This window comes from Lepisma saccharinum, chromosome 3, assembly GCF_977018435.1.
Source record: "Lepisma saccharinum chromosome 3, izLepSacc3.1, whole genome shotgun sequence".
Lineage (NCBI taxonomy): Eukaryota > Metazoa > Arthropoda > Insecta > Zygentoma > Lepismatidae > Lepisma > Lepisma saccharinum.
Window position 1 is genome coordinate 45124710 of NC_139231.1, and position 8174 is coordinate 45132883.

Here is an 8174-nt window from a genome sequence, read left to right on the forward strand (position 1 = left end):
AAACCATATGATCCGCAAACGTCACATTTACTTTTTAAAAAAATCCAGGTAACGTTATTCATATGATATTAAACGTTTTGCATATGCGAACTTTCCGCATACGACTAAAGGGAGACGGAATTTCTTACTTACTTATTAGTACCTTTATTTGTTCATTATTATTTAATATGGTCAAACGGTGACCAAACTGATTTAGATAAAAAATAAAATGGGAATCATTTGTTTATTTTACGCTGCATGATGTAATTTAGTATTTTTGGGCACCCTATAAACCGCATTGGAGTAACTTAAACACTAAATAAAAAGTTAAACACAAACAATAAAAAATTCATTTCAAAGCAAAGAAACACATGCATAGACGATGTACTCACCACAATAAATTTCAAACTCTTGGTGTTGGTCGACCCCCTGCCACGATTTTCATTTTAACACTTATCTCTCTCGAGCTAAACGAAGCAATTTTCAATTGCTCAATAATACACCCGCACTTCACATCAACCGTTCCTAAATACGCGTTCATTCCGATAAATTCACAGCACAAAACACGAAGCAACAAACACTCACACTATCCCACGCGCTTTCCACAACTGCAAATACACGCATCCACACAAGATCAATTTGAAAATCTCTGAAACAACAGAAAGTGATACCAACCTATTTCCTTAATTTTATCCGTCACAAAGGAAAGATATATCAGTTTGGAGATAAAAATTACGCGGAGGAATCAGAATCATTTCAGCAGAACGAGTATGTACATTAATATTTAAGTAATAAAGTGTCATTCAATGGCGTGCCCGGGGCGAAGGGGGGGGGGTGGATGGTAGACATAACCCCCTTTTGGCCCAGTATATCTAAGAAAAAACGTCAAAGGAAGGAAAAGATGACAAAATGTGGACCGTAAAAAGACCCTGGGAACACCACTTGCGTCATAATAATAGAACTTAAAACATATTCGGGCCTCCCCGATGGCGCAGTGGTAGTGTCGTCGCCTTGTAATCAAGGGGTTCCGGGTTCGATACCCGGTGGAGGCACAAGTGTTTCAGATCCCATTTTAAACTGTAGGTCCAGTCCCGATTAGCCTTACTGTGCATAAAGTGGACTTAAAACAACAAATCAATCAAATCAATCATTAAAACATATTCTTGTGATATGATATTCTTATAATATGCAGAATGTATACGATTTACTTCTATGCCATGTACAAATATCAGTAGATAGTTCTTTCTCAGATAGCTTTATTTTCACCCCAAGTTTTATTCAAAAGCAGTCAATTTATTGATTGTAAAATTTGTGAAAGAGCTCACTTGAATTACTGCGTAAATAATTTGGCAGTTGCACACACTGGTAGCGGTCAACACTTCTGGCGTAATTTGAGCTGGACCGACCAGGAAGCAGGGTGCGGGACCAAGGTCCGTCCAATCTTCCCTCCCTCCCTGAGAAAACTCTTCACGGGGGTGCAGAAATTCCACTGCCCCAACTCCCAATGTCAACTTTTTTTACGCGTTTTACATTTCGCGAAATCTAAAATAATTTGTAATATAATATGATATATATGGAATTTAGAACAGTGATAATAACTTCTTTTAGTTATTTTATGACTAACAATTATTATTATATTTGCGATCTTGTTTACGTGTTCATGAAGACAAATATTCGTTACTAGTTTTTTGCTGGCAACGTACCCATAGATGAATCCTTCTGCTTTCGGTTGAAGTCGGCTATTTTCGGGAATCACGCAAGCTCGGAAAGCACAGCTTTTTGTAGAAGCTTTGTGGACGGGTTCCACCAAAATTTCACGCTTCGCCATGTGACTCCTTCGGAGGCCTTATTTTCCCGCAGAACGGCTGCAAGCATTGAGGCTGGTGCTTGCTACAGAGCTGCTGGGGGAGTTTGCGGCCGCATTTTTTCGCGAAATCGAGTGCGATGGAAACTAAATACGGTTAGAACATTAAGTACATTAAATGATATTCGGATTATGCAAGCAGTGCTTGCATTGCTTGTACTATATCTTCGCCTCTGAGGGGCGGTCACCTTACGACGCACCCTAGTAATATTATACTAGTCCTTCACCTTAAGTTAATTTCGTGCTTATCTTCAGTCGCCCCCCCTTTCCTTCTTCATTCTTATCTTTATTCGCCCCTGTCTCTCGTCGCCTCCTATCTTTCGTCGCCCCTATCTCTGTTCGTCCTCTTATCATTCGTCGCCTATCTTTCGTCATTCTTATCTTTGTTCGCCCCTGTGTCTTCTCGCTCCCTTATCATTCGTCGCCTATCTTTCGTCATTCTTATCTTTGTTCGCCCCCTTATCATTCCTCGCCTCCTATCTTTGTTCGCCCACTTATTATTCGTTGCGTTTCGTCATTCTTATCCTTGTTCGCCCGTCGACCCCCTTGTCTCTTGTCGCCCCTATTTATTCATTCGCTGCATTCGCCGTTAAGCTTCATGCTCCCCCATAACGTTAGTTCTTGTAATATACCACAATATTTGCTTTATTGCATTTCAACAGTGCATATTATTAAATATAATAAAATAAGGTCCTCGAGGGTCTGTAGCTTGTCGGTTAGTGGGGCACCCTCTCCGCTCCCCTATATTCCGTTCTTGTATGCTTCTTAATTGACACTATCTAAGTTATTTTTCATTCCAACTGTGTAAATTATTTATCAATATATGAAAAAATAAAATATGTCCTCGGTGGAAGTCGCCCACGATGACCCCTCAAGAGCCTCGAAGAGGGCACGCCCCCTCCGCCCCCTTTAATCCGCCCTTGCACCCCATTAAATGAATATTCTTGAAAGTCTGCAAAGAAATGGATGTAGAAATTTTCTTGCTCGCTTCGCTGGCAATGGCGTTTTGCTGGATTGCGCGTTTGGCGCTTTAATGAGGTGAATGTGAAGTTTTTATACTATATAGCTGCATTACAAGACAAGCGATATTATCGATTACGATGAACGATTTTAGGGGTGGTCTTGAGTGATGGGCACCCCTGTTTAGGGAGGAGGTGCAGATCAAGTGTAGTGTTCAGTAAAGCTAAGGAAAAAAGTTACTTTCGGTAGACACGCTGTCGAAATTAAATACTTTGTGGGAATTGCGATGTTTTGAGGGCGCGAATGATATGATTTGGGGGGACGCAGGACATGACTTTGGGGGGGGGGGATTGGCACCCCTGCTCTAGAAACATGTTACGTAACAGCAGTGACGTGCGGTGACGTCGACACTTGGGGTAGGAGTCAGTGGGTGGGGTTGGTGTGGGTCACACCCCTATTCCAAAAAAAAAATGAATGTCAATAACAGGAAAAGATTCCACCCACATTCGAAAATAAAAAAACGAATTGAGAATCTCGGCTTGGCCATGGGTATTCTTTGTGTGTGTCCCTTCATCAATTTTATCGTATCATTTTCGCGATTAGCCAAAAGTGGCGGAAAAGCGAAGTAAAATATACCAAATCAATCAATGATTTGATTTCATTTTTGTTACTTAGCGTCGCTTTTTGTCACATTTGGTTAATTGTGAAGATGATACGATAAAATTAATGAAGGGACAAATACAAAGAACACTCACGCCCAGGTAGGGGTTCGAACTCGGAACTCCTGGTGTCGTAGCGCGCTGTGATAACCACTCCCCCACGGTTGGTTGATTTGGTGTTTTAAGTACACTTTAGGCACAGAAACAAAGCAGGTAACAAAACACACTTTTTTGTAGTTTCTTCAATAATATTCATTTGTCTTTTTGAGTTCTGAGATACAATTTTCATTCCAAATTATTTCATTATTCACTGCAGAGTACAACACATAGGACAAGAATGCGCGCTCATCACGGGTTCGAATCCTGGCCTGGATTGTTCATATGAGGTCCCTTCATCAATTTCATCATATCATCACTCATCCTCATTTCCGCGATAACCAAATGTGGCAGAAAAGCGAAGTAAAATAAACCAAACCAACAACAATATGCCCAAATAAATACGTCCGTATTTATGACTGTTAGAGGTCAAGAGTAGTATATTTAAATAAAACACTACTAAAACGAGAGTGAGAGAGTATATATTCCGTACTTGAAAAAATAAAAAAAGAAAGAAAGCATAATATTATTGTCTGTGCACATAACACGTTCCCATTTCATAAATAATAAAACTACATCCCATATTATACATATATATTGTACAACGTGTAAAAGGTTGTGTAAATACAGAGAATTTACCCTGCAGAAAATTTTACCCCGAGTTCTTCAGAGGATTTACAAAAAAATGTATGAGAAACCAATCCCCTATTTGTCCTATATGAGATAGACTGGGGGACCTGAAAGCCTGGACTTTCAACCATTGCAGCGGGGGGCGAGGGGGCAAGGGAGGTAGAGGTAAAAATCTTCCTTTTTCCTTTGGCCGGCCGTTTCTACCTGGAAACTGGTCAGGCGGAGGAAGAGCGAGCTAGGGTATCCAGCCAGCTTTGTCCGCGGATCACACCGATGGACGAGAAGCGCGTGGAAAAGAAAGTGTTGCATATGAGCTGTAGTGGCTTTAACAAGACAATAAATATTGTGATTTGAATATAATTCGAAATGTGAGATTGATTGATCTTCTCTGCTATCTCATACTCCTCAGTGAAGGTCACTGCGTAACAGAACTGCACAAAGTACATTAACAGATAAGAAATATGTGGGAGTCTGAACACAATTGTTGATGTTATTTTTAATAGCTTTCGCTAGTTTAATAATTGTCATAATGAACTGGTTGCCATCTACCTTGGAAGAGAAATACATGTTCTAGAATACATTGGAGGCTTTTTTTTTCAATATTCAAGCATATTTTGACAGAATTGTATTAAATGTACACCTTATACAAAAAGGCCTCCCCGATGGCGATATGGTAAAATCACCTTGTAATCAAGGGATCCCAGGTTTGATACCTAGTGGTGGCACATTGGTTCGGATTCCCCTTTAAACTGTATAGGCCCAGTACCGATCAGACTATCTGTGCATAAAGTGGACTTAAAACAATCCAATCAATCAACCTTATACAAAATTGTACCTTATAGCCTTGAGGCAGGAGAACTGGTACTTTATATTCAACATTTAGCCACTGATAATAGTAAATGAAATGGAGTATTGGCACAAAATATTTTTGATCATGAAGCAACTTTTCTACATGTTACTGCCAAAATTTTGAAATACAGAGCTTCAAATTTTAAAGACCACTCCTGAAAAACTGACCAATTGAACATACAACATTTGAATCCTCAAGATAATTTCTTGAAAATAAAGACAATAAATTCACACCAGTTCTTGTCATTACCGGCCGGTTCAAATCCGGGAACTTTTCTAAGGTTGGAAGCGGCCCCGGCGCCCACCCAGCGTCGAATAACATGGGTACCTGGGGGAAACCCTGGGGGGTAAAGGCGGTCAGGGGCGTGATGCTGATCACATCACCCCCACTCACGACCGGATCAAGAAAGTGTGGGGCGTTACCCCCACACCCCCTATACGCCTTCATGGCGTGGTGCTATGCACAGGGGAGCACTTTACCTTTTTTATCTTGTCATTACAAGTAAAAAAAGGAAGAAAATATTGCTTCTTACTAAATTCTACTTCAAGCTTAACGAAAAATTAATACTTACAAATCCAGAATTGTGTATGCAGCTTGACGAGTGGGTCCTGTCTTAAGAGGGTAGCAAGCCATGTTCTGCAAATAAAAGCATCTGTCATTAGATTTATATTTGAACACAATACAGTTATTAATGTTAAAGAAATTGCACATCAAGCAGAAAACTAACCATGAAATTTCCTGACCTTTACCTTTATCTAGTAGCTATCCTCCTGAATCTAAGAGAATCTTGTTACCCAGATACAAAGAAACCAATTATTTAGCAGGGCCAAAATTACCATGGAAATTTGGTTGAGTAAAATGGTTTTCAAATGCTATTTTGAACACATGTCACCTTTTCTTTTTTGCCTGTCTCTTCTGTGCAAATATGTTGACTGATTTATTACAATGTAATTATAAGAAATATTGGTATAAGGCAGGCACGTATCCAAGGGGGGGGGGGTCGAGCCACCCCCTCCCCCGAAAGTTTTCAGTTTACACTAGATAAAATGAGGTTTTTGGTTCCTTGTGGTGTGAAATAAAATAAAATGAAAATAATTTAAGGAGATAAATAATTATCGAGGTAAGACGGAGAACGTTCTGTAATCCTATTATTGATAATAGCACGTATCCAAGTTGGGAATCAGGACGAACGAGGCCAATCCCCCAGGAAATTTTTCAGTTTACAGTGGATAAAATTAGGCTCTTGGCTTCTTGAATAATGTGACAACTATTTAAGGAGAAAAATAATTATCGAGGCAAGACGGAGAATGTTCTATAAACTTGTTATTGTTAATAGCACGTATCCAAGATGGAGAACAGGGGGCTCGAGCCCCCTTCAGGAAATTTTTCAGATTACGTTAGATAAAATTAGGTCATTGGTGCCTCCCTTGGGCACGTCACTAGAAATAAATAAGTAAGCATTTGATCATATTGGGAGACGAAACATAAGATGTGTTGGGAACGGAAGGGTTTTCAGAGGCCTGAATATGAACAATTTAGTGGGTTTCGGCTTTTATAAGAGCTGCAAACATGGGAGGACAAGACACAGTAGTGGTGTTCAGGCTCGAATCAGAGAAATATTCGAGAACTGTCTGCGTCCACCTCGCAGCCCACAGTTTGAATCTCGCGTTGACGAGTGGATTGTTCATCCCGTGCATGTGTAACGGCTTCGTAAAAACACTCAGACACCATAGATGTGTTGATGCCTGCCTGATGAGAAGAAATGGACAAACACACACACTCAGATGGTTCTGGCACAATATTTAATGCATGGAAACAGGGGAGTCGAGTGGTAAAAAACGTTCCGACTTCACGTTCTGATTAAAATGGCAGCCTTAAACAGTGGCAACCATTTAGGGGATAGTTGCTCCCCATTTTTTTGCCTCTTAATCCTAGGCCTTGTCTACCAAGGGAAAGTAAACTTTCCTTGCACCCCCCCCCCCCCGTTTTGTAACCCAATCGCCACCACAGGCCTTAAACATACAATTGTGAGGTTCTATCTATACTCCTTAAAAATATGATGTTCAGCCCCCCCCCCCCCCCCCCGAAAGGAATTCCTGGATACGTGCCTGGTATAAGGGCCATCACAGGAATGTGATTACTTCAAACTGAAGCAGTATTTCTTGAGGGCGCAGTGCTGTTGATAAAGTGCCCTTGCTTGTACCTCCTTAGAAAAAAGCCTGCAGACATCCATGCAGCCGGTATGTTTTGAATTCCGTATTTTGAAAATTTATAAAGGATTCAAAACTCGCTAAAACCAGTATAAAACTATCCAGAACCAATACATCATTGTGGCGTAGTAATCTTTCGAAATGAAAACAAGTGCCGCTGTAGTAACATTTTTTTATTTATTTGTTTTTGGAAAAAAATTATATTCAAAACTTTCTGAAAGCAGTACTAAATTAAGCAAAACCAATACATAATTTTGGCGTAGATGAATTTCGAATTCAAAACAAGTGTTGATGAAGTGGCATTTTGAATGTTAGAAGTTTTCCTTTTTGGTATATCGATCGAGACGTCCTGGCGAAAAAAAGCAAGATTAGGACGAGGCCAGATCCTTTGAGACGAGACAGACTTACACTCTGTCCCAGCTAACTGTGGAGCAGGGCCGCGCATAGTGGCAGAGGAGGAGGAGGAAAATCGAGTGGTGAAAGCGCAGCGTTGCCAACCGTACTGTCCTGACTGTACATGTACAGAAATTTTATGGCATGTGCGGACGTACGGCCCAGACCTTAGTCCGTACGCTAAATGTACGGCTTATCAAAATTTGAACTTTCTGTTTTATCCCTAATATTTCCCTAAGCAATTCTTAAATCAAGCGTACGGACCTGGAGAAAACATACGGTCCGTTTGTCATGTGCGTACGGTATTGTCACTTTCAAAATTTTGCAACGCTTCCAGAGCGAAGCTGGGAAGTAGGGTAACTCCATTCGCCCATTACGCAATCCCGTTTCTCTCATTGCTCATTGGTGGAGACGTCTCACGTCACTACTTGCGCAGAGACTTGTTCTCGTTCGCCTGGTCTACAGTTAGCTGGTACAGGGTTTAGTTTGATTTAATTTTTGTTGCTCTTCTGTCACTTTTAGCTAATCGCAGC

The 8174-nt window shown here is 40.6% G+C and overlaps 1 long non-coding RNA gene across 1 annotated transcript in view; it reads right to left on the minus strand.

Moving 5' to 3' along the window:
• Positions 1-5771, minus strand: part of LOC145985007 (uncharacterized) — a 28605-nt gene extending 22834 nt beyond the window's left edge. The window contains exons 1-2 of the long non-coding RNA XR_014441383.1: positions 5766-5771; positions 5610-5674 (exon numbers count right to left, since the gene is read on the minus strand). This is a non-coding gene — a long non-coding RNA (uncharacterized LOC145985007). The remainder of the gene's footprint in view (positions 1-5609; positions 5675-5765) is intronic.
• Between the last annotated feature and the right edge of the window lie 2403 nt (positions 5772-8174).